Genomic DNA, 26714 nt, shown 5'->3' with positions numbered 1-26714 from the left:
TGGATCACTGCGTCCAGCCCCTGTCAGGGAGGCATAGCGGGGAATTAAACTCCCAACCTCTTGCTCTGCAGACAGATATCTAAATCACGGAACTATTCAGCAATTAGTGCTGTTCTATTTTTCCTGAATGGAATACTGGTCATTGTCTCCTTCAGCCCATGGTGTTTCTTGGTGCACTTTTAAAATTTTATCCTGTATCAGTGAATGATTGCCATTCATATCAAGTGCCAAATTTAGAGATATTACAGTGAGAGCAAACTTCATATTGCAGTATGTGGCCCACCAGCAAGGGTCAAAGAGAGTCTGGTACACGGGATGATTGATACAGGGACACGTGATTCTTCCCCCAGACCTGGCCATGGCCTTCCTTAAGTATCCATGCACTCCCATCCAGTGCCAGTCCCTAGGATTTCATTCCTCTCAGTTGTCCTGGGCAGCAACATGTTAATTTGAGCAAAATACAGAAGGACAGCAACAGGTTCTGCTTGCTGATTTTCTTATAATTCACAATCAAATCCCACTGTGAATAGCACCAGAGGCTTTGGAAGAATTTTGATTGTTACAAAATTGAGCTGTTAACTCCCATGCCTGCACCAAACAAATTGAATTGAACAGGTGAGCCTTCATGAGAAGAGAAAACCTTGCCAAATCCTCTATGGCTGTTCCCACTGAGAAGCAGGAGTCAAAAAGCTCTTTGCCTTTGGATCAGAAGTGGAACAATGTGCACTGCAGGGCCTACTGCTGGCTGTTTACTGCTCTCTCAGATGAAAATTTTATGGACAGAGTAAGTTGAAAAGTCTTTGGCTTGTGTTTCAGTGAAGTTGGATTGCTGATTGGTGTGTCAGGTGATATCATTGTGCTCAGATGAAAGCCCCAAGCATGGCAGCCTTTGGGTGATTTGGAGTATAAATCCCACTGGTAATCCAAAATATCTGTACAACCCAAGGCAGGGGAAGGCTGTATTGAGGCTCTTCAGCTATTCACTAACTGTCCCTGTGGATCGTTGCACTCTAGTATAACCAGAGAACAGAACAAAAAGAAAATAAAGGTTTGACAAAGTTAAGCAGATTAGATGACAATGTCATTGGTCAACTCTACACAGACCATTCTGGATTCTGAAAAATGTAGTCCAAAAAGTTAAGCTTTGATAAGATAGGCAAGCTCCACACTTCTGAAGTTCAATGGCAGTAGATCATAGCAGAAGTAGTGACTTTATTTATGGATTTAATATAAGCCTAGGTTTTTTAAGTCGCTACCAAATGCAATACTTCTGCTATTATGTACTGCTACTGTTATTTTCTTCACAATTACCAAGTCCATCTCTCATCACAAGGCTCAAGGGTAAAAACTGTCTATATTCCCTACATTAACACACATGAATCCTCTGCCATCTTCTTTCACCTCTACATTTAATATTCTCTTTTTCTCTCCATCTTGAGTTTTAAGTGAGTCCCCAATCTTCAAAATCCCACCTACCTGACACTCACCCCTCTCTCTTCTCTCTCCCAGCTCATCTTTGCCCAGGCCTGGTGTCTGTTTTCTGTCTCCTGGGGAATTTTTATAACAGAGATCTAAAACAACGGAAGCCATAAATTACTGCATGTAAATGTAACATCCATTCATGAGGCAATCAATATTTAGTATGAGACTGATATTTCATTCAACATTTCATTCTGTTTCCATATGTCGGACAAAGTGGATGTGTCCAGGAAAGCTCACATTAAAATATAATAGTCTAAGGTGCTACATGTTTTTGTCTTGTTTTGTTTCTTTGGATTTTGTCTGATATGCTTGCATAACATAGCTACCTCTTCCAAAACATAAATTATACAGGGAGCCTATTTTGTATGACATATTTCAGAATCTCTTAGCTGGCATAGATCAAGCTAATTGGGGAATGTTTGGAAACGTATTCTGAAAGTTAGCTTTTTCAGGCTCTGTTAGGGAGCATTCTTGAGTCAAGAAAGCTCCCTCCTGCAGAACCTACCTGACTAACCCATGCAACAATAATCTCATGGAGAGGGTTTGGTCACTGGACATATCTCTGTTTCCCTCCCCTTAATGCTAACTAATCCCCTAATTCTAACTGCAGATATCCAGTGTGGTGCAGTAGATTATAGTGACAGATCAGGATGTGGAACTGGTAAAACCACTGCTTAAACACCTAATTTACTTTGAAGGCCCTATTAGGATGGCTATAAATTGGTTCTGGCTTGGCAGCACATAACAACAATTCTAACTGCATAGGGGTGCCTTTTAAACAGGTTTTGTAACTTTCTGAGTTCAGCCTGCAGAGGTATCTTGTGCTTACATTGGTACTTCTGAAATGTTTGGCCTTCCCTTCTTTCCTGCCCCTACACCATGACACATTTAATTAAGAGTTTAATAATTTCCACTCAGAGGCAGAATTTCTCCTTTAATATGTTAAAAGCAGCTCCTGAAGTGCAGGTGGCATCTGTGTTTATTTGATACCACTGGTAAATCAAATCACAGATTTCTTCCAGCTACTCAGCACTGAGGCATATTGCAGAATAGTGCTGTGCACTAATGGAGCAGCATGTAAATATTTCCATAAGTAGAAATTAATTAATTGCCACAACAATCTTACCATTTTATCCCCTCAATTTCTCTGTTAAGTACTGCATCTTAAGGGAGTTTGGTAGATACTTTCCCCTCCCCCCCCCCGACCAGGCTCTATTGTCTCTTCACATCAGTAGTAGCTACCTGGTATGCTAGCAAATATTTATGACCCCAAAGCGAAGCAAATGGAACTCTGTTCTGGTGAGGAAAAGGCCTTCTCTTTTCAGCAGGTTCTCCCTCTGCTGTGCAGAACTTGGAGAAAGGCAATGTCCTACATCAAGAATTGGGCCAACTGCATGCTATATCCCAGTCAGGGATCTATTTTTGAAGTTATAATTTTCTTTGGCCTCAGGAAAGTGTTTTGGTAGGACTGGTACTTAAGGAAATATTTTGGGTTGATAAATGAGCATTAGCTGAAAGCATTTTATGCCCTTTTCTGGAATGAATTTTACTCTTCTCAAGTAAAACCTTATCAACATTTAAAGACATATACCAGGTGAAAAACAAGAAGATAATTACAAGCACATGGATCATCCTGTTCATAAATATGTTTGTGTGTGTTTGTGTATATGTGTGTTTTGGCTTTTTTTAGTGCTGTGTTGGCTGGAGGTCATGCTGTTTATGGTTTGTGGCTTGTGAGCCAGCAAGTAGTTTATTAACCCCATTAGCTATCCCCTCTGTAGACTGCAATATACAGCTGTAATTATCAATAATTTCTAACATATACTTAAGCTGTCACAGCTACTTGTACTTTTAGAGAAAGCCAGAGGGATAGATGTTCTTCCCTTACATCCTGTTTGAAAAAGAGAAACACTTTGGTGTGCTGAGGGGAATTTCTGAAGGTAATTTCAACTTAATTGCTCAGTGTGAACAATAGAAATCTAAATCTGTGGGTGGGTTCTGTTCTACTCCATGGCTAGTGTTTTAAAATAAATATTTTCCAGATGTCTAATTAATTAGATCATTAATTATTTAATTAACAATAAGGCCTGTAAGCCTCAAAACACAACTAGGTCTCTGGACAACATAGGGAACATGGGAAAACACAAGCCATTTTCAGACCTTCTTAGTGTGAACTAGTATAGTTCCCACCCCTTACCAATACAGAGAGCGTGAATAGTTACTTTTACAAATGTGTGTAATGACAGATGGAAGCCATTCCTTACTGAGAAGTAACAGAATGATACATGAAATGTTGTAGTTAACGTAAACCGAAAGGAGAATATTCCGTATCGACAACTGCTGATTGGGGAATACAGCAAGTTTTGCACAGGGCTCCACTCAATCTGGCATCGTTTGGACAGTGTCAGTAGTAGACTGCTGGCTTTTCTACTGCAACTCCTTGCAGTGCTGATGAGGCAGGTTGCTTTTCTGAGCTTCCATTCATTTCAGTAACGCTTGGAGAGGAGAATTTGCCCTTAGAGAATTTCTTGCTTGTTTGAAAAGTATGCATTGTTTGGCATTGCACAAATGTATTCAAGTAGCCCTCTGTTGTGTTTTTGAAAGATATGCAAACCATATCCAGCTTTGAAGAGACCCATTATCCATTTAAGACAATTGGAATAAAATCAATTTGGGTAAAAATTCTTGTGTGTTAAGTGCAATATATGAATCCAGACTGTGATTACAGTTCTTCACTAGAAATAGTAGTGGTTTTCCTGTAGCTTTTGTCTGAACCAAAGTTGTGTCTGCTTTTCCAGCTTATTTTGGTAATGTACAGTATAGTTCTAAAGCATAAATGAATAATCTTACTATGAGCAATTTTAATCATAGCACAACTTTTCTTTCATCTACTTTTTAGCTAGACAACAGGTTGGGCTCCCTTTTCAGCAGCACTGCCCTTCCATCTCAAAAGAGAGTAGAACATGTATTCTGTTTAAAATTATTTAACAGTTCAATTTGCCTTATTTATTTTTAAACAAAAACTTGGTATGAGATCGGACAGCCCAATTATCCTGGTATGGATGGGTCTAAATCAGTGGATTGCAACTCCCAGAAGCACCAGCAACAACAGCTGGTGGTGAAGTGTTCTGAGAATTACAATCCAATAACACCCAGGTTACCCAAAGTTGGGAACCTCTGGTCTAGATCATGTTAAACAAAGGTACTTTGAGGTGTAGTATGTCATTTGGACACCTCAAAGTAAGTGTGACGGCAAGAGGAGAAGGGGACGACAGAGGATGAGATGGCTGGACAGTGTCTGCAAAGCAACCAACATGAAATTGACACAACTACGGGAGGCAGTGGAAGATAGGAGGGCCTGGCGTGCTCTGGTCCTTGGAGTCACGAAGAGTCAGACATGACTAAACGACTGAACAACAACAACATGTCATTTGGAGCAATCCTTGCATCTGCATCAAGTGCCTTATACCTCAAGCAACCTTGTTTAGCACAAGTTAGACCAAATCTTCTTTCCCTTTAAAGAAACAACCCTTTGTCCCGTCTCCTCCGCCAAGCTTTGACTTAAGCTATGTAATAACCATGAGAAAGGGAAAGCTTCCTTGCCATTCACCTGTGCTGAAAAAGGAAGAGAAAGTTTTTGATCTCTTTTAAATCGTTGCTAACTTGCACAGTGCATCAGCATTGCTGACGTGTTATCAAGAATTTTTTTTAAAATGAAAGCTTCATCTCCCTTCCTTTCTGTGGGCAAACAGAAAGGAAGCTTTCTATTTCTTAGGGACTTGAATAAAGGGACACTTTGATTTGATCTCAGTGATCACATATGCTGGGGCCTAATCAAAACTGAATCATCCTACCTGCATACATAACACGCACAAAAGAACAAGAGCCCCTAAGAGGGACCCCCAAAAGGGTAGGTTGCCATAAATCAGGGCTGGTTTGCCTTTTGCTCACCGGGAAAAGGAGTGAACCAGTTCATCTCTAACCTGGACCAAAACATGGGATAAATGTCCATTTGATCTCATTCTCACTTCTGGAACGCTCTGCGCGGCGGTGCCACTGCCACCACGGTAGCTCTTTGCCTGCCCACTCTGGACAGAGTGAGTGCAGAAGAATGACATTGAGACCGGATGGTGGTGGTTGAGTGGAGGGATTTGATTAAGTTGCTTACCTCCCTGGCTCAGTCTCTTTTACAGCGTGGGTATCAGAGACTACCCACCCACCCTTTAAGAAGAATGAGATTAGCTGGTCGCTTCGGGGCCAGATGGGAATTTTTGGCTTGTTCCTGTAATTGGCTGAGAATGGGAGCAAGTGTGTTTCTGCCCATCCATCAGGATTTTTATGAAGGAGGAAGGGAATTAAGGGGATCTCCTGGGCTGCAGTGCAACTAGCGTCACGTGACTCAGTGACTGCAGTATTGGTGGGAATCCCACAGATGGCAGGTGAAGTCATGCTAGACAGAGATCAGCACGCTTCAGTAACAGAAACTTGCACTTGGTGGTCTGATCTGGATGCATAAGATACAACGGATTCAGAATATAACTTTGCACTACAGTATGGCCCCCCTTGTGAAAGGGGAAGTTAAAAAATTAAATAGTTAATAAAGATGTGGCCACAGTTTTATCCAACTTCTGTGTCTTGACTCTTTATTCTGGGCTGAGTGGGCAAAGGAGTGCAGCCTATATTCTGCAACGTAGGTATGTAACCTTGAAAAAAATATATTTGCAAGAATTATCACTGCAGATTCTCCTTTCATCATGTGAACTTGGCTTCACTATTTGCCTTACAGACAGGCACAGCAGCAAGCCAAATCCTGGATCAGCTATTTGCTTCTCCTGCCAAGGAGCTATGTCAGCTCTCTGCAGTACATCTCCCTCTGTGCATCAGATGATGCCTTTTCCAGGTTTTAGAAGAGCAATACATTGCTCTTCTAAAACCTGGAAAAGGGTGCATTCAGTTTTCATCTTACCAAAGAAAAAGAATACCGAGAAATCATAATGTAATGCATTCTACCTAGGGCTATTCTTGAAGAGTGTCCAGAAGCTTCTGTTGGGGCCAAATGCAGCAATTAAGTTGCTAACGGGTATCAAAATCACATTCCTCAGACAGTGAAAGACCTATACGAGTTGCCACTAGCTTTCCAGAGCCCTTTATTGTGTTTTTAATGTTAAAGCCCTAAACAGTATTGGATCTCCTTATCTAATGTGTTCTGTGAATTCATCTGTGCATTAAGATTTTCAACTACAACTTTCTTGAGAATAGCATAACCTGTGTAAGATCATCTTGATGAACACCAGGAGAGGGCTTTCTTCCCTCTGGCTTCCACTCCCCTTGGGACAGCAGTCAGTTTTTCTCACCACTCTTAGGAAGAATGTGAAAACACAGATTTTCAAACTGGCTTTTAAACTATTCTTAATGTTTCTTGATCCTGATCATTGGGATGGTTTTAATGGTTTTAGTATTTTTATTGTTGTTTAGTCGTTTAGTCATGTCCGACTCTTCGTGGCCCCATGGACCAGAGCACGCCAGGCCCTCCTGTCTTCCACTGCCCCCTGGAGTTTGATCAAATTCATGTTGGTAGCTTCAATGGCATTATTTAATTTGTTTTTAATATTAATTGTTAACTGCCCTGACTGCTTTTCTTCATTGAAGGATGGAATAAAAATATAACATGTACATACAAAACATACAATGTTAAAAGGGCATGTGCTGGGTTGATTATATTATGTGCTGACATGATAACAGTATCAATATGCAACTGCCAGAAATAGCATCTCCCTCCCTGGTTCTATGAGGTGGGGGAGGTAATGGTTTATTATCTCCTGGACCCTAATGTGGAACTGAATGCACTTAGTGGTTGGAAATCAACATATTTCTAAGTTTTCAATGCATTATGTAACATAAAAAAAGTATGTCAGCATGTCCCTATGTGAAAAATGTACAAAAAAATATCATGCAAAACATGCTTTGGTCAAATGCACACACATGCATACACAAAAATACACATATGCTGTATTTGAAGGATTGATTCTGGTAAATTCTGATGAAAACACAACTGAAACAAAGTTCACTACTGGTTGTTGTGGGTTTTTCGGGCTTCTTGGCCGTGTTCTGAAGGTGGTTCTTCCTAACGTTTCGCCAGTCTCTGTGGCCGGCATCTTCAGAGGACAGCAAACTGTGCTCCCTCCTGTTTTTTACAGGCAGCTTTTACAAACTCTCTGCTCAGAGGAAGCAAAACTGGTTATCAGAAAGATTACCGGTATATGTATACAAGAGACAGAGCTTCTCAAACTCTCTCTGTCACTGTATAATTCTGCATGCCAGACATTCGGTAAACTTCTGCAACATTTTTGTGACCCAAACCCATTTCACTTACTTTTGAAAAAATATTGTCACTATTATGTTGGAGAAGCCTACTCAATAGGTATTCGGGGCAAGAAAGAAACATGCAGTGAACTGGGGAGAAGTTTCCTCCACCTCAAAAAGATATCAACTTATCTCCAGGTTTGCTTTATGTCTCATTCCCATAGGATTGCCCCTTGAGTCCTACTTCCTGCTGGTATTGATCTTTCAGCTTCCTGAGGCAATGGAGCAGGGTAGTGTATATGAAAAAAAGTGTTTAGGATTTTGCTTCAGCAGTTTGGAAAGTGAGTCTGAAGCCTTGGAGGTACATATATCTCACTTTTCTTCAAATATGGAGGTTTGCTTTGGCATGACAAGAACAATCCCACAACTGTTATGCGACCAATCTCTTCAGTAGTGCAAGACTGGGCACATAAAGGAGAGTCTGCTGGAGCAGGAGGAATGCATATATGACAACAATCTTAGAACTTCATTATGGATCACTGCGTCCAGCCCCTGTCAGGGAGGCATAGCGGGGAATTAAACTCCCAACCTCTTGCTCTGCAGACAGATATCTAAATCACGGAACTATTCAGCAATTAGTGCTGTTCTATTTTTCCTGAATGGAATACTGGTCATTGTCTCCTTTGGCCCATGGTGTTTCTTGGTGCACTTTTAAAATTTTATCCTGTATCAGTGAATGATTGCCATTCATATCAAGTGCCAAATTTAGAGATATTACAGTGAGAGCAAACTTCATATTGCAGTATGTGGCCCACCAGCAAGGGTCAAAGAGAGTCTGGTACACGGGATGATTGATACAGGGACACGTGATTCTTCCCCCAGACCTGGCCATGGCCTTCCTTAAGTATCCATGCACTCCCATCCAGTGCCAGTCCCTAGGATTTCATTCCTCTCAGTTGTCCTGGGCAGCAACATGTTAATTTGAGCAAAATACAGAAGGACAGCAACAGGTCACTTTTCTTCAAATATGGAGTTTTGCTTTGGTTTGTTTTCCTAAACTTTGGATGTTTCTTCAAAAAGCTTGTATTTTTTTTTTCTTAGATTTGGGTAAAATGTACAGACGTAGTAGCTGGCCAAGTTTCAGACGGAGTGCCCCTCTGTACCCACACTGGCAGGGCATTTTGTGTAAGGAGCCTTTGAAGCTTGAGAATTGTTTAGCTTTGTTTCTTTTATAAAATATGCTCTGCTTGTTATTTATTCATTTATACTCCAGCTTTCCATTAAAGAAAGGAAAGAGGGCAGCTTACATTAATAATATAAGCATTAAAAACAATATCTTAAATGACATATAATGTAAAAAAAGTAATTTAAAAGCACAATTAAAAACTCAACAATAAAAGACATAGCCAAAGCTTCACCAGGAAGGCCATTACCAGCCCCAGACCTGTTTACCTACTGAATAAAGTATTTGAGTGCTGATGGAAGGATAACTGAAAAGGCCACATCATGACATACAATATAACTCTTGCCCTTCAATAAGCTCCCTGAAAATGTTTGGAAGGGGGGGTGCAGGTTAGAGTGAATGTAAAATAGTTTGATGGAGCTATTTTTCAACTTGTTTTTCTCTTCAGTTGGCATCAAGGTCACAGAAATCAGTTGATGCTGTCATAATGGAAAAAAAAATAAGGTGCTCTAAAATTGAAATTCCCTATATATGAGGCGCCTTTGGGGGTAATTTTAAGAGATTCTCCTTTCTTGCCTGCAGGTTTGAGAGCAATTGGTGTCATTTTGTTGCATAATTTTGGATTACATACACGTGCACATAGAGGACCATGGTGTTTGCTATACATTGTGAAATTCTGCCTGTTTGTAAAGTGTGCGTATCACCAATCAGCCCCTTTCAGGGAATGAACGTCAGTCTCCTCACCACTTGCTGTTTATAACAGCAAAAGGCACCAATTGCATCAGTTTCCCACTCATGCAGATATGCCCTCCTCCTGACTCCACTCTGCTTCAGCTGGATGAAACAAGAGATACCAAGCCCAGTGATTATTATGATTCATGATCTAGTGGAGCAGTTGGAAGATGTATCTTGAAATCCTCCCAAGTACAGCAGGCCCAGCTCAGGGTTACACCACAGAAAGTCATGTCCTACATCTGGAAATCTAGTGTGTCGGAGAAAGAGTGTCTGGGAACTTTGTTCCCTGCAGTGTCAATTCATATACATCTTGTACAGACTTTTCTCAATATAGAGAAATAAACCATTATGGGTTCCCAATGCAAAAATATCCAACTTTGCACGTATCTCTTAAGACCACACTTACAGTATGGAGTACAATTTGATTTGTGGAATATATCAGGAAAAAAAAGAAATGATGGAACAGTTGTTGAGCTGTAGGTATGTCTTGCTTGATCTATGAATTCAATAGAGAAGTCAAACACAGATTTGAGGATTATGTTGTCAATTCATCACTCTTTCTTGTTCTAGTTTGGTAGGCAAACACCATGCTGACACCACAGGGATTCATCTGGGCATTCTCTGGGGCTGAGATATAGGTGAATCACAGGAGTATTGCCTAGAAGTGTACTTTAAAGCCTCAGAAATTGTGTGTGTGTGTATGTGTGTGTGCTCCATGGAAACAGGTTTGATCTGGGTCTCCTCACATGCAATGTTGACCATGGGGGGGGGGATGCAATACTGATTTGATCAATATTGGAGAAGTATACCGACCACTGCCTGCACACTGTAAAACTTGTTTCTGTGTGTACAACTCCATTGTGATATTAAGACAGATATTTGAGAGTGGTACAAACTACGTAAGTATGCACCTGACACTAATTGGATCATCAGGAGATACATTGTCTGCTTAACTAGAATGCAAACTTACATGTGTCTACTTAGAAGTACAAATCATTTGTACTCAAGGTAACTTCTTTCCATCTCATTGTCTATAGGTTTGCAGCCTCCATCTGCCTTAGCAATTACCTGTGCCTTGCATTCTAAATACCACAATGTTATTCCTCCCCCTCCTCTTTGTGAGCCACATCATTTGAACATTTCCAATACAATTACAGCAGCTATTGTTTCTCAATAATCAGTAGGCACGGTAATACTGTGTTATTTCTGTCATATTATTAATGACTATCGATTAGTAATAATACGGTTTGAAAATTTTGCATGAATCAAAATTTTCAAACCATATTCAATCAATTCAAGGGATAATGCACTCTGTCAATGTAACAGTACAATACTGATGTTTTACAAAAGCTGTGTACATGGTCACGGTGCTGGTTAACGAATATATTTTAATTTTAATGTATCAAGGGAACACAGCAAAATTCAGTCATTCTTTCATTCTGGTTGCTATGTATTTATCATGTAACTTGTTTAGATTTTTAAAAAGAAAAGAAAAGAAAGGCTCTGTGCATTTATCTGAAGTAGCTGGCTATGAGGTGTCAACCATTGTGTGAAAGTAATGCCTCCATTTCGTCAGTGCTGGATGCAAACATCAGACTAGCGAATACTTTGTTACATACCCTGTTTTTCTTTCATGAACAAGAACTGTTTCCAGGCAGTAGCATAGAGAAGCTTTACAAAAGCAGCTTCTTGCATCCCCTTTATGCTGACTGTGTGAGTGTATATTGACTAGTAGTTAAAAAAAAAAACTGTAAGTGGACTTGTAAGCTTTTTGAATTTACTTGCAAGGCTTGTGAAAGCTAGTGGCTGACCTTTATAAAATTGATTTTTATATGCTATAATTTAAATATTGACTCTTCCCCACAAAAAAGAAAAGGATGCATTAAGGTTTTTTAAATGGCTGTATTTACAAAATGTACTACATTCCATTTTTTGCTTTAATTTGTTAAAGTCTTTAAATGTAAATCCATATGACTTTCATGCCTGTTAAGTCAAAACCCTACTACTTATTTACAAATGATAGATAGATAGATAGATAGATAGATAGATAGATAGATAGATAGATAGATAGATAGATAGATAGATAGATAGATAGATAGATAGATAGATAGATAGATAGATAGATAGATAGATAGATAGATAGATAATCCAATGTAATTGCAGATTTATTGCATTCATAAAACTGTATATATTTATAACTGTGACTTCACAATTCTGTATGGAACTTATCATTGCTTATATGACTACTGTGTGGACTTTTTTCAACATTATTTTTTAACTGATGATTTTAAAGCAACACTCATTTACTAAATGTACTTTGGAAAAATTCACAATAAAGTTTCAGAAATTGTTTTGTATAATGTTGAGGCTTTGTCTTGAATTTTCTTACTGAAGCTGACTGAGTGGCATTTTGGGGAGATTTAGCACACTTTCTTGAGCTGCATGCATAGATAACTTGGATGTCAAAATGATATAAGTCCGGTGTGCCATATAATTAGTGGCTGTATTCCATCAAGTGCTGGCTTAATTTAGTCATGGAACCAAACAACATCTGACTTTGTTAGCATGTTTCAAATCAAGGCAAACTGTCATAGTTCAAACCACATTATTTGAGGTACACATTATTAGCTCACATTCTTCAGTTAGCATATTTTAGTTGTTGACTTCAGGCCCAAGATATTTTCAGAACAAATCATCTTGAATTGCATAAGTGGGTCATAAAGGAAGTTATCTGGAGAAATGCAAATCTATAAAGACAAGTTCACACATACCCTTGGTTGCTCAACATTTAGTGAATGGTTTCAGGTATTTGAAAATCACCTAGTTATGTTGGGGGTGGGGGTGGGGAGAGAAGATATATGATACTAGTTCAACCAGAGGTGGAAATTTTTGACTTTTTTTTTTTACTACAACTCCTAGAATCCTCCAGCCAGCTATGCTTCCTGGAGGGTTGTGGGAGCTGTAGTTTAAAAAGCCCCAAAAGGTCAATATACTTCAGATACAATGGATAGTCAACATAGGTCAATGCTACCTGGAAGATTTTGGGTTCTGTTGTCCAAGCAAGTAAAATTTGCAGGCCCTAGTTTTCTTTATTTAATTTATTTATATGCTGCCATTCTCCTCATAGGTGGCCCAAGGTGGCTATTGAACTATATTTACTATCCATTGCAGTGTTGGGAAGCTGGATGTTCAATGGTATCTTAAAATAAATTTGGAGTGACTCGTGCCTTACTCTTATTCCTCAAGAGCTGGGAGGATTTTTGAGTATATTTGTTGAGCCCTAATGACCTATGTCCAGCTTAGATCTGGACCTGGTATATTTTCTACATAGAGTGTGGTTTGGTTTTGAGATAATACCTGAGTCTACATATGTTCCACCACCACTACTCTTTGCATACAAGTCTGCATGAATAAGAGCCTGCATGTGTCCATTTGGGTATGAATAGACTGACAAGATGGTATCATAGTACCATTTTTGCTTCCTTCTCTTCTGCCCATGGTCTACACATTATCACCACTCCAGGTAACCTGAAGGGGCGGGGGAAGAGAGCAAGCACTTCTTTATGATCACTGACTATTCTTAAATACGGTTTATTTATAACTTATGTAACAATGCTGGCTACAATAGAGGCTGGTGCTACCACTCTAGGTTTTGCTGAGATTCATCACTAATTGGTAGTTACCCCCGTGTTAGGCATCTAGCCCTATTAAAGTTGAGCAGGACTTCACTGTTCCCTTCCATAGGTCCACTAAGCCAAACTTATCCTACTAGCCATGTATGATTATCCAACTTGCCATGGGCTTGAAAGCTCTCTGTCTACTGTTTCATAGTTTGAATAGGGCTTTGGTTGCTGCACAGCCTTCCTGAACAAGTCGCATGTATGGCTAGTACACCATGGCTTATCATATGTTACATAGCTCAATGCTTTGTCAAGTGTATTAGTTGAATGGGGGCAACTTTGAAGTGGCACAACTGTGACTTTAGGTGGCAGTGGACCACTACCCTCCATGTGGGTAATCCCAGACAGTGAGAATGTAACCACTTGGAATTGCAGGACTCTCATCTGGCACATCAAGTCAAGTGGTGAAGTGAACGATACAACTCGTCTGCTTCTTTATATTTCTGTGCACACATAAGGTAACATTTCCTGCTTGATAGGAATTTACAGGTATTTGACCTACTTTATATTTAGATTAATTATGAGCATTAGTGTAAAGCAGCAGTAAAACTACAGTTTCAGCATTCCTCCTGTGTTAAAGGGCTGTAAAGAAATGAAGATGAGTTTTATGGAGAGTGATGCTTATTTTAAAAAAGAGTTCATGTGAATCTGCTCCAACACTCAGTAAATACATGATTGCCAGTCAGGATTCTTCCCCCGCCCAAATTTGAATTGACTGTATCAAGAGAGAGCTCATATATATTGGGCTATAATGAATCTTCTTCATAAATTCCAAAAACACATGTTTGTTGTACTTTTAAATTTCAAGCATATAAAAATGCAGGCCCAACTTGCCAGCCATTGAGATGAATCTTGCTCCCCAAGTTAGCATGGAAAGAATTTCTTCCCCATACAGCCCTTCACAGCAAGTGGAAACCTCTTCTGGAGGGCTTCCAAGAGCCAATGTTGCCTCCCTCTGAGTTCTGCTAATACAAGCAGTTCCAGCAACAGAATAATTATATTGGCCCCTGGCCTCAGGGTGGATTAAAGGGTCACAAAGGTGCAGGTCTGTTTTAGTCAGTTTTACTGCGACTGGTTTGCCTTTCTTAATGTTTCCCCTTCCCGAGCTTTAGGAGAGGTAGGCTGTAAAAACAAGCAAATTATTTGGGAGTGTCCCTTGCCAAAGCAAGACAAGAAGCAAGGACACATATAATACTGGGCTGCCTAGAAGGATTTTTACACATGTGATGAGAGCTTGAAACAGAAACTTGGAAATATGTGCAACAGTGATGTCTCCCACATCACTTATCTGCAGTATAAAGGGAAATGTGCAAAACAGTAGAACAGAGCAGAAATATGCAACAAGCAAGGTACAGCTAACCTTACCGGTACAGATAAGTGTTGGACGTCATCTTGGAGACTTTATAAAACACCTTTCCCAGTTGCAACAACAAAGAAATAAATAAATACACAAACATTACATCTCTGGGATGGTGTTGGCCTGGCAGGACCACACACACTCTTCAAATGTGCAAGGCAGCATCCAGATCAGGTGAACTTCATTGAAAGTAAGAGGACAAACTCCAAGGAAGATGCTTTCTGCCCACTAGAGTTCTAAGACCTATCCTGAAGATCTATGGGGATGTCATGTCAGGTCTTGTGGCCTAAAATTAAAATTGAGGCTTAACCAATACTTCTGGCAGAGGTGGCAGACTTTGGATGCAGTTCTCTGGGTGATTAGCAGTGCATCAGCAAGCAAATGCTAAAATCTCTGATCATGCACTCCTTTTGTACTTCACAATCATTTACTTAGAAAGAAGAGGGGAAAATATTTCCATTGGGTTCTAGCTCTTCTCAAGTGTTATGACACCATGGCTAGAAAACACATGAAGACCATACACATCTGTGTTGTCATGCTCTTCTCAATGGATGGCAGGGAGCAACTCTGTGAAAAGAAGCTGCCTTCCTCATAAAGTTAACCTCTACATATGGAGAACACTAAAAATTATCACTTATTTAAGTGGTCAGAAATTAGGGATAATTGTATTTCTACAGACAAATGGAATACACATGCAGTTGGTTGACTCAGAATATCTAACAATAATACATGACCTATAACTACCATATTCAATTCTTCCAAACAAACAAACAAACAAACAACAAAAAACACCCCTCCAGTTTATGAATGTGGGGTATTGTGCTTCTGTACTCATGATGCAAAAAAACAGGAAATGGTCCAATATTGTTGCACAAAATTGTGCCCATGTTGCCAGCTGGAAAAAGGATGCCAATTTTACAAAGCAAAGGGCAGCCTGAATGTTCACAACACCAATGGCAGCAGTCAGGATGGTCTACAAAATACCCTCTTGTGCTCAGTGTCATTCAGACCTGTTGAAAAACAGCCCTGACAATTGCTTTATGTTTGGGTGAGGAGTGGTAAACTGATGAAAAAAAGAGTCAGCTTCTGGGGTTTACCCTTGTGTTGTGTCACTTTGTGAATGTAGTGGTGCTGGGGGACTCCTGGTCAATCCCTTGACCATTTAGCCTGTGAAGTGTCTTAAGAGTTCCATGATTCCCCATACTATTTCACATAAACATGAAAAATCTGAAAGAAGCTGTCCCGAATTTTGTGGTCTGGTACCACCAGTTTGCTGATGGCACCCAACTCCATCTGCTTTTTAAGATCTTCCAGGAGATTGTTAAGAAATTATAGGCATTTTTCTCCCTTGAAAAGCACTTATTACGAAAGGGCTATTAGAGACAAGAATGTAGTCATTTATTTGAAATAAAAAAGAGGCTGCAAGGGGCTGTTATCTCTCCAAGTATGTAATTTTTTTTCTTATCAATTTAAAGATTGTGGAAGGGCTTTTTTGTGTGTGCTTGTGGAAATGGTGGGCAAAAGAATTCTTTGGCCTGTAACTTTGACAGGGTTGTGGGATTTTGGGAGATAATTATGCTCCCAGCTAACTATGCCCCTCACTTTCCTTCTGTTTGGTGCACATGAGAGGAGACTGTGAAGCATATAACTGACCCACTCAAGATGGGAGATTTCTGTGTAAGTTGGTAGCATACACATCGACTTCTCAACAATGGAGGATTAGCCTAGTCTTATAAGCCCTCCCCCATCTTTTATATTGTATAGATATGCTGGATTCTAAATCAAATTGTTTTAAACAGCCACAGTTTTGTTAACTTGCAGTCTTTGAATGATGCTCATTATGCTATTACTGGAGACAGTTGCCCACCCATCAAATGAGATGTCAACAATGTACCTACTAAATAGTTGAGCAGTTCTGTTTAAATGCACTGTTTGTATTAGGTTTTCAGAGAGAAAAATACTTTTGCCCTTGAGAATCAACAGCAACTTGTGTGATAGAATGGTTTACAACTCAACTGAACTTGCCGGCAACTGTTTTCTTGACAGAAGATGCCTCATAATTGTGGGACTCAAAGATTTTTATCCTTGATAAAAGCTTCTGCTAGAATTGGATGTGTGGAGAGTACTTACAGAATGAACAAGTTCCTCATTCTCACTTGTTCACTTTGCATTTAATAGGGGTTTTTTTTTTCATTACAAGCGACAAGAAGCAGACTTGAGGGGAAAACAGAATGTAGACACTGGTGACTGTCATTTCACATTATAGAGTTCCAGAGCTATTATTGTGTTGATTGGCATAGGTTCCAGGAAACGTTTTGTGTACTCTTAGTTTTCTATGATTCTGTATACATTCAAAAAACTTCAAGTTATAATATCAAAAGATGGGATTATGTCCTACTGAGTGAGGAGCAGAGAGTCACAACTGTGTGCATTATAGAATAAAGAAAATTATTCTCAGAATGAATAGTTCATATAGAAATCTGGGTTGAGATCCCTGGGAATAGTTGTGTGTGTGCGCATGTGTGTATGCACCTACATATTTACATAAGTCCTTGTGACCTGTGAAAGACAATAGGGTCACTGGCCAATGCAAATAAAAGAATCTAAACCAGTGTTCAGTTTCAAATACTGCTAGCTTGATGCCTTTAGTCTATAACATCAGCAGTCAGCTGGTCGTCTCTGTGATTTGGGCCGGAATTATTTTCTACCACATGCAGAGAGTAGTGTTTCAACCATGATGTTCCATGATCTCTGGCTCGCCATTACAATCAAAGATCACTCTACTTTTTCAAGAGGGCTCAGGTTTACAAAATATGTATGTTGCCTTCCTTGTGAAATAGACTGTTAAACAAATGGAACATGGCAGTAACATTCCACCCTTGGCAGTAACATTCCACCCTTGGTCTGTAAATGAAATTTAGCTGACCACCCCATTGTAAAAAAATTCATCAAAAGCATGCTGAAACATGGTTTATATTTTCATTTGTATGGAAACCACACAATGAGTCAATCAATGCATATATTTTAGACAAAGTGATGGTACAGATACTGTATATAATTATAACAATAACTGCATCAAATTGATTCCACCATAGTGTCCCAGTATATGGAACGTCTGTTTGGCAAACATGGAAATACTCAATGATGGACCTATATTTTGTGACTTAATTTAATATAAAATGTAGCAAGTTCCCGCTGAAGTAGGATACTACATAAGCTTTGTATAAATATGTACAATTGTTCTAGTTCTTCTAAAAAATTACCTGGTGTGTTTCCATAAAGAATGAATGAGCATGCATTCATAGTTCCAAATGAAAACTAAGATCTCACATTACAGTAATTCTATTTAAGATTAGTTAGCAGTTCATTAATGACAATGCAAACCGGATACATGTTAAGAGCAAGCTTTAATACCTTTGAGTAAAAAAATAAACAAAAAACAACTATTTGAAGTACTAGTCAATGTCTATGAGAACCTGCAATTCTACCATAATATAGTTATTTGGCAAAATATTTCAGTTAATAAGCCATTTAAATTAAGAACCTTTACATAACAATATTTTCAGTGCTTCATTAAAAACAGCCTTTTCCATTATGTCTCCACCTTCCTTTCCCCCCTTTGCTTTTACAGTAGGTCTTTATTCACTGCCTTTCCAAAAGAGCGGCTGGTTTAAGATGCAGTTGCATGAGAAATGCTAAATGGAAACTGCTCGGTGCTGCTCTGACTGTACCCAGAAATGTAATAATTAAAAATTGAGAATAACTTTTTCCCCCCAAATGGCTCTGCCAGCTTGTAACATAAGTAAGTATGGGATTACTTTTACAAAGCTGTTTAGATGGTATATTGAGAAAGATTATGACAAGTGTAGAATTTCAGACATAACATATTATCCTTTGTTTTTAGAATCTTTCCATTATTTTAATTATTCATTTTATTTCTTAATGTTAGAAACAGAATCCTTCAGCATGAATATGTTAAATACACATCATTGTGAGAAGCTCTCCTCTCTAGCACCTCTGCAAAACATTGCAATCATGGAAACATGTGATACTCATGGTATTTTTAATGATAAAATATGTCACATACATTATCTCAGAGAGAGACTATACACTGCAGAAAGCACATAAACAACACAGTTAGTAATAGAGCTCCCTTAAACGATATTTATCTTAACAAAAGATTTTATCAGCTCCCCAAGTTGCAAATTAGCATGCTTTGTTTGGTCATTGGTCACTGGATTTAAATACCTGTATACACCCTTCATCTGCAAGTGGTATTCTAAAGGCACAGCAGCTCTGAGGGAATTAAACTCTGAAGGGATAATGTATCATTTTCTGCTTGTGAAGCGGGCACCTCCTATAGTTTAGCTTAGTGGTTGGGTTACCCAAGGTTGGGAACCAGTGGTTTAGCTCAGTGGTTCTTAACCTGGGCGATAATGCCCCCCAGGGGGCGATTTCATTTTTCAGGGGGGCGGTAGAACGAAAAGGGGCGGCGTGGGGGCGCTGGAGCAGAAGGGGGGCGGTAGGGGGGCGCTGGAGCAAGCCAAACCTGTTAAGATGGCTGCAGCCTTTTTACAGTGTGCATGAATATATATTTTCCTCCAATCTTAATTTAGTTTCAGAATTTTTGTCTTGAAATTTTTAGTTCCTGTATTGTGGTTTGTTTTTATGCCCTTTTTATATTTCTTTTTGCGTCTTAAAATTCATTTGCAACTAAATCATTAAATGTTACAGTACTTTTTGGGGCCTTTCATTTTCTTGGAATTGAATTTTGTTTTCAGGGGTCATTGGATTTAAGTGCAATAAATAAATAAATAAATAAATAAATAAATAAATAAATAAATAAATAAATAAATAAGAAAGATATCATCACCGCGGGGAGGGGGGCGATGATAACTTCCTCAACGGCTCAAGGGGGCGTTTCTTTCAAAAAGGTTAAGAACCACTGGTTTAGCTCACCATCCCCTCCTAAGTTTATTCCTTGTGGGCAAACTCAGATACTGCACATATCCTTGAAACCTTAATGCCAATGTTTCAGGGTCTACCAGCTCACCCTCCCATAATTAGCCTCCTGTTTGGAAAACAAAACGCTGTCTGGTTGATTTTACAAGAAATTGAATGAGGTTGTTTTGGACCAGTTTCTTTTAAAATATTTTGCATGCAAAGTGGTCAAGTTTAGGAGATGTTGGTCTGACCACAGGTGGTCAGAGAAACCATTTCCATATCCACTTTCCTCCTGATAGTCATCTTTTTTCTCTTTTTTCTTTTTTGGTAATGCAATGTCTTATATTTGGAGGAAGACGTATAGCCTGATGATGAATAAAGAATGGGTCAGTGTGTTAACTCTACATGTTTCTTTGTGGATTCAATGTTTTACTGGTAATATTATTTCATCTACCATCTGCTACTTTCCTTATTTTGCTAATCTGTAACTCGCACTGACATGGGCTCCGCAGAACTGCCACAAGAGAGAAATTGTTTATATTTTCTGTAATTATCGTTCTTATACAACCTCTCTCTCTGCACTCTGCTTCCTTCCATAATGATATAGCTATCATCACATCAAAATTAACTGGGTGGTGGGGTGGAAGTATAGGACTGTGACGCCACAACAAAGTCTGCTTCTAAGAACGAAGTATTTTTATAATTCATAAAACAATGTTCTGGAATCCGAGATTGATTGCAGTCTGGTAAATGGCAATATGCAAGACAATTGTAGTAAAGGATTGTGAAGTGCTTTGAGAGATATGGCAAGAACATTAATCTGCAGTGTAATGGAAGGCCTGGGGCAACATCATTTGGTAATCTCACACAATCACTTCTGAAATGTTACTGGAAGAAATGTATGTTCAGAGGTAGCCAGAATTTGTACGAAGGTGTGCCTATGAAGGTTTGGATACAAGTAGAAGACCTAAGAACTTTTTGACTTACACTTCCTTCCGGAATGGATTAAGTTTGTAAGTTGAGGGTTGACTGTATGTGGATGGGTGTGGATGTGTTTAAAATAAAATTGACATTATACCCACATATACCACAGGTCAGTGTTATGACACTGGGGTCCATGTTCACAGGTTGAAATGAGAGCCTTGAATTTAGTGAAGTAGTTTGAGATGGTTGTCAGTTGGGTATATTCTAGATATTTCTCTGTCTGTATTTTTAAACTTCTTCCCCAAAATTACTTCAGAGAGATGACAGTGATAGGGGTAGAGGAGAGAATGCTATAAATCAAACTGAAAAAGGGTAAGTTGTTGAGGCTCAACCCTAACTGTGAATACCATTTGGTCCCACTGGGACACACCAAATAATTTCAGTGTTGGAATTTACCGTGAGAGATTTCTCCAGACTACTGTGACTGTTGTGGCTGGTACACACAAGAGTATAATGCCAGATGATTCTAAAGGCTGTGAATTGGACAGGGTGGTGACTAACAGTTTGTATGGGAAGACAAGTCCACTGTGAACTTTCCTTCTGTAATATGACAGGCAAGAATCTCAAGAAGTCTGACTGACAAATTTCAGTGAAGCAGAGAGAAAAAGAGTGAAAGTAACAGGAAAAAAAGCCTGATAGGAGCAGTGTCTTCTAGTTGTTATTTTGAACTACACTCCCATGGCAATATGTACTGAGCTACCCTCTACACTTCTAAAAGTGGTTCTACAGTTCTCAAACGTATAAAGGTGCTGGAGAATGAATTGAAAAAGACTTTTAAAAAAACCAGATCCAAATACTCCCTTAGGACCCTATCAATACAGGAAAAAAATTATGTTCCCTCTCCTTTGAGCAGGTGCTGTGTGATCTCCTGGCACTCTTCCAATGTTCAAAAGGATGAACAGAAATGTTACATTCTCAGGAAGCCCCAGAGTTGCTTCTCTTAGGTGAGCGGGCAGCTGTGCCATAAGGAAAATATTCTGAATTATAGCTTTACTGGTATAATAAAGTCCGGAAGAAGAGAAATATATAAAACTAGTCCCATTTCCATAGAATTGTGAAAGGTCATTTCCATGGAAACAAGAAGTCTCAAACTATAATTTTGAAAAGAGCCTGCCTTTGAAAAAGCCCTGCTCTTAAACAATGAAATTCGCTGTAACATTTCAAATCAAACAGGCGTCTTTAAAGTAAAAAGCACATCGAATTTTGTTATTTTTAAACTACATCCATTCTTACCGGAAGGGATGTGTATATACAATTATCATAGAATCATAGAATAATGGAGGTGGATGGGGCCTATAAGGGCATGGAGTCCAATTATGAAGCTGATGTTTGAAAGTTTGCTGGATCTGACTGGATGCTTATGTGTCTCAGATTTGCAGATTTTATATACTGTAAAGTAAAATCCTAATCCATTTCGATATGAGAGTTTTTATTTTTCTTTCTTTCTGGGGGGCACAGAGTTACAGATAATCCACCATTAGATGTGATAATTCCTTGACTATTGAAAACCTGGAAGTTTACAAGAGGAACCTGTCTTACTTCATACGATTTGTAAAATAGTTTGTTTTGTTTTGCAGTGGGCCTTAAGGAAATAAACACAGTATTTCTTTGAAGTCTCATTTCTTAAACACAAAAGCCTACTTGAATCTTGTCTATTTTGTTTCGATCCTAGAGATTTTGTGTCTGAAATTTGATTAGTTTTAGTTCCACTCACTACTGTAAGTGAAACTAACCGACTCGTCAAACTCACTCATTCTATGTCTGAGCACAGAGAAAGTTCAGCTTTCAGAGAAACATACTTTTCCTTTCATGCAAATGATTTTTATGTACAAAGTGCAAATAGCTGAGGTCCCAAAGCTTTTAGTTGTCTATAGCTTGGGGTTGTTCAAAATTCCCCATTCCTCACAGCTTCCCAGAATTCTGCTTGATTTCCTTGTCCTTTGTTTTCCTGGACCTCAAATCCTGGCACATAATGTGAATTTTGAGAAAATGAAATATTGCAACCTGAATATTTTATGAATTAAGCAAAAGTATACAAAGCAACATAATCCAATCGATCAAATACTTCTTAAGAGAGGTGAACTGAGGAAACTTTGGATCAAATTTCTCATCCCCCACAAAGTTTTTGAAGTGAAAGCAGTTCCTTTCAGTCTATTGAGATGGTTGCAAGTTGGACAACAAATCAAATCTATGTTCTTACCAGGGAATTGTTTCTAAATTGACACAAGAAATAATGGGAAGTAGATACCGTATTTTCTGTGTATAAGATGCCCCCTGTATAAGACACCCCCATGTATAAGACGCCCCCTTTTCTAACCCAAAATTAAGAAATCTAAGTGGGGCTTAGCAAATATAGGGTACAAAGGATCAAAGTGCTGCAGGATGGCTTTGATCCCTGCTTTCTCCCTTTGTGCTAAGCCCCACACGGCTTAGCAAAAGGAGGGGGAAAGGGATCAACACAATTCCATGACTGCAGAATTATTTTGATCTCATTCCCCCTTATACAGCTCCGGGATTGCTTTGATCCTTCTCCCTCCTTTTGCTAAGCCCCATGAAACTTAGCAAGCAGAGGGGAAATCAGGGATCAAAGTGATCCTGCAGCACTTTGATCCCTGCTTTCCTTTTGCTAAGAGTTAGCAAGTGGAGGGGAAAGCAGGGATCAAAGCCCTGCAGGACCACTTTGATCCCTGCTTTCCCCTCCTCTTGTTTTTCTCCTCAGCTTACTTCCATGTATAAGACAACCCTCAATTTTTAGTCTAAAGATTTTAGACAAAAGTATAGTCTTATATATGGAAAAATACGATAGTTATCTTGAAATGACTGAAGTATATGGGATGGGACACATGTGGATGGGTCTGGATAGGGATGGAAGACTCTATAGTATGAACCTATACCAGTTTTACCTCAGTTTGCTTGCCACACCCTCACTACCAAAGTATGGCTCATCTACTAAGAATTCCTTGTTAGAGAGCCCTAAAAATGTTCATATTCAAGCCTGAATCCCAGGCTTCTTCGGGAAGCAGGGAAATATTTCAGTTCCATTAAATACTTCATGTGGATACATGAGAAGGGATAATTCTTTTTTATTACTGCTATTATTCCATTATTGTATTATGACTTTGTAAGCCGCCTAGAGTGGTCATATTGACCAGATAGGCGAGATGTAAGTAAGTAAGTAAGTAAGTAAGTAAGTAAGTAAGTAAGTAAGTAAGTAAGTAAGCAAGCAAGCAAATAAATAAATAAATAAATAAATAAATAAATAAATAAATAAATAAATAAATAAATAAATAAATAAATAATAAGGGAAGGGAAGGGAAGAGATGGGAGTGCCAGAATTATGGCAATAGGATGGCCATTACCATATCTATTATTGTTTGCCAATGGGAGAAATATAGAACTCTGTTGCCATGATAGGGAAGAAAAGGGAGAAGAAAACCAAACAGGGTATGAATGAGTCACATTGTAATTGACCCTCAGTTGTGTTGGCGCCTGAATGAACTTTGCACTACATGAATGGGCATAAATTAAGATTTTTTTTGTGGGTTGTACTTCACCCTTTTGCACAAATCATGTTTTATTGCATGATCCACCGTATACTAGACCTATAATGTAGTCCTTCTAGAGTGTTGATGCCTGTATAATCATAAACTGTTTCCTCAACTTTTACCATTTCCCATGCATAGTTTCACCCCCACACACACACAGAAAATAATGAGGATAGGAGAGGGGAGTGTCCCTCCTGATTTAGCATTTTTGTGTGTGGGTTTTTTTTTTTTCTGGCAAGCATAACATACTGGAATAAAATTTCCAGGGCCATTTTTTGGTGAACCATGATGCAACAAAAGGAGAGTAATATTTCTCCCATTGGAGGTGACAAAAATACTCCACAGTGCAAGAACTGCACATACCTTTGTGAGCTCAGAAAGTACCCTATGACTTGGTCCAAATCCCAGGGCATGAAAATTAGCACTCTAACATGCCATGGTAAAAATGAATATGGGGACGAGAATGGCTTAATGAACACAAATTACAGTATGTTTTCCACTCTGACATCATCTTCACACCTCTCCTGTATCCTTGATTTCCACTTCAGCATTATCAAAGCTTGAGTCAGAGCTGTTTTTTGTGTGTGCACAGAATAGGTTTCTATTCACAGTCCTTCTTCCATGTTCTTTTGTAAACCAGATTTGTTGTTGCTGAGCAACAGGAGCATCTAGAACTCTCCTCCCAGATATATTTTCAGGTCACCAAAATTCTACTGGCTTACTTATTTTATCTTTTTTCATTGTCAGTACTGCTTGTTTGGAAATATGAGTAGATGGAGTAAACAGCCCTGTTTTACCATCCAGCAGGCACCTTTTGTAGGCCGAATGATTCTTCCTGCTTTCTTATTTTGACATCCTAAAACTGAGATCTTAAGAGTGATTTTTAATGCTTTGCATCTTATTTGTGTGTTATTTTTACCCCTTAGTATTTTGAAATTGTTACTGAAGCACAAAATTAAATACATCCACGGAGGATACTTTTGAGGAACACTTAAAAAATCTAAATCCACTAACATCAAAGAAATCAGTTATTTGAAAACAATAGAAAAAATTTGCACAATTACTCCCCCCCAAAAAAGCATGTTGAAATTAATTGGCATGAATCTTCATTTAAATGAATTGACTTGGTAGCCCGTATGACTCATATAAACTCTGCATTTGTGATCTATCAGCCAGATATAATAGTTATGAAATGCATGAATTTATCTTATTGTGTAAAACCAGTGGGTATGTTATACCTTGAGTCGTTATTCTTTTTTTTTTAGCATAAACCAGGCCACATTGAAGTTAATTGTGTAGTATCTGTGTGAACCCTGAGTGAATATTAGTCCAGCTCCAAGCTTTTTTAAAAAGTAAATTTTCAAAGTTTTTTTGTTAACAGTTTATTAAAAGAAGCTATTGGATTATGGTCCTGTCTCAGCTCTGATAAGATCCAAAATATAACCAGAAGAGGTTCGGAACCATCCACTAACTTTTGTGGAACAGCATCCCTGATTCACCCCTTTGAAGTTAAGATGATGATGATGTTGCTGTTGATGATGATGAAGAAGAAGAAGAAAGCAGGAACACAGAATGAGAGAAGGAATATATTTTAAGTGTTTAAATGAGTCCTAGGCTTAGCTCACAGAGATTGGAGAGAGTCATCATCATAGGCATCCTTCAGTCTCGAGAGACTATGGTAACATGCTCTGAACTGAGGAGTGTCCTCTCCAGAGCATGAAGCCCGGGTAAGGTAATATGGAGGATAGGCTGTTACCCAAGCAGCAGATCCCCCCCTCTCCACATTTCTGAAATGGTCCAATGGAAAGGCAAGAGCCAATACAACTGGTTCCAGCAACGTCGCAGGAGTTAGCAGAACGACACGAGCTGCCTTCGGGACTCCAGCTCCGGATTTTGCCTCGAGGTTAACTCCTGAAGCCTTTTCCATTGGTGGATATAGCCACAAGGCAGTGGAGGTTTGAAATCGGAGTTTTCCTTCTCCTAGATGGGCTGCCTTCCATGGCTGACGAGCCCCACCTACCCGGCCTGCTCTTTAATACTGCAAAAGTATGATCTGATCCTTAAAACTTTCCTAACTCCCCGGCTTATGCAAATCTAATTGGCTTTTCTATTTACCATATTAAGGCCAGATACAAAATTTGAGAATTTTTTTACAGCAGGAAGTCCCACCCCTAGGCCCCACCCCCAGGCCATGTGGTCAGGAGACAAAAGGAAAGCCCAGGAAAAAAAAAAACTCAGCAAGGCATCCATGCAAACAGACCTGGCCTTCGCCCTCAGCCCAGCTTCCTAGGGAAAAGAGTCCAGGGTCCTGGGACATGCTCTTTTACAGCAGGAAGTCCCACCCCTAGGCCCCACCCCCAGGCCATGTGGTCAGGAGACAAAAGGAAAGCCCAGGAAAGGGAGAGAGTAGAGCTTAGAAAATTTACAATTGGTGGCCCAGATAGCTCCAGTATACTGGAAGGTATAGTCCAAAAAAGTATTTTTCGCTCCATAAGACGCAC

The 26714-nt window shown here is 39.2% G+C and overlaps 1 protein-coding gene and 2 long non-coding RNA genes across 18 annotated transcripts in view; 2 read left to right on the top strand and 1 right to left on the bottom strand.

Annotated features, from left to right (window-relative positions):
- Positions 1-12063, top strand: part of LOC144588281 (uncharacterized) — a 35194-nt gene extending 23131 nt beyond the window's left edge. Inside the window, exons 1-2 of the long non-coding RNA XR_013543776.1 lie at positions 1-8179; positions 8819-12063. The exon at positions 1-8179 is cut by the window's left edge and continues 23131 nt beyond it. This is a non-coding gene — a long non-coding RNA (uncharacterized LOC144588281). The remainder of the gene's footprint in view (positions 8180-8818) is intronic.
- The window catches only part of PCDH9 (protocadherin 9), a 1094858-nt gene that overhangs the window by 49355 nt on the left and 1018789 nt on the right, over positions 1-26714 (top strand). The window lies entirely within an intron of this gene.
- The window catches only part of LOC144588282 (uncharacterized), a 139030-nt gene that overhangs the window by 37703 nt on the left and 74613 nt on the right, over positions 1-26714 (bottom strand). The window contains exon 2 of the long non-coding RNA XR_013543777.1: positions 1-26714. This exon is cut by the window's left edge and continues 37703 nt beyond it. This is a non-coding gene — a long non-coding RNA (uncharacterized LOC144588282).

The sequence above is a fragment of the Pogona vitticeps genome, chromosome 3 (genome assembly GCF_051106095.1).
Source record: "Pogona vitticeps strain Pit_001003342236 chromosome 3, PviZW2.1, whole genome shotgun sequence".
NCBI classification, from domain to species: Eukaryota; Metazoa; Chordata; class Lepidosauria; order Squamata; family Agamidae; genus Pogona; species Pogona vitticeps.
Note: the sequence above shows the minus strand (reverse complement) of the source record. Positions and strands in the feature narration are given on the sequence as shown.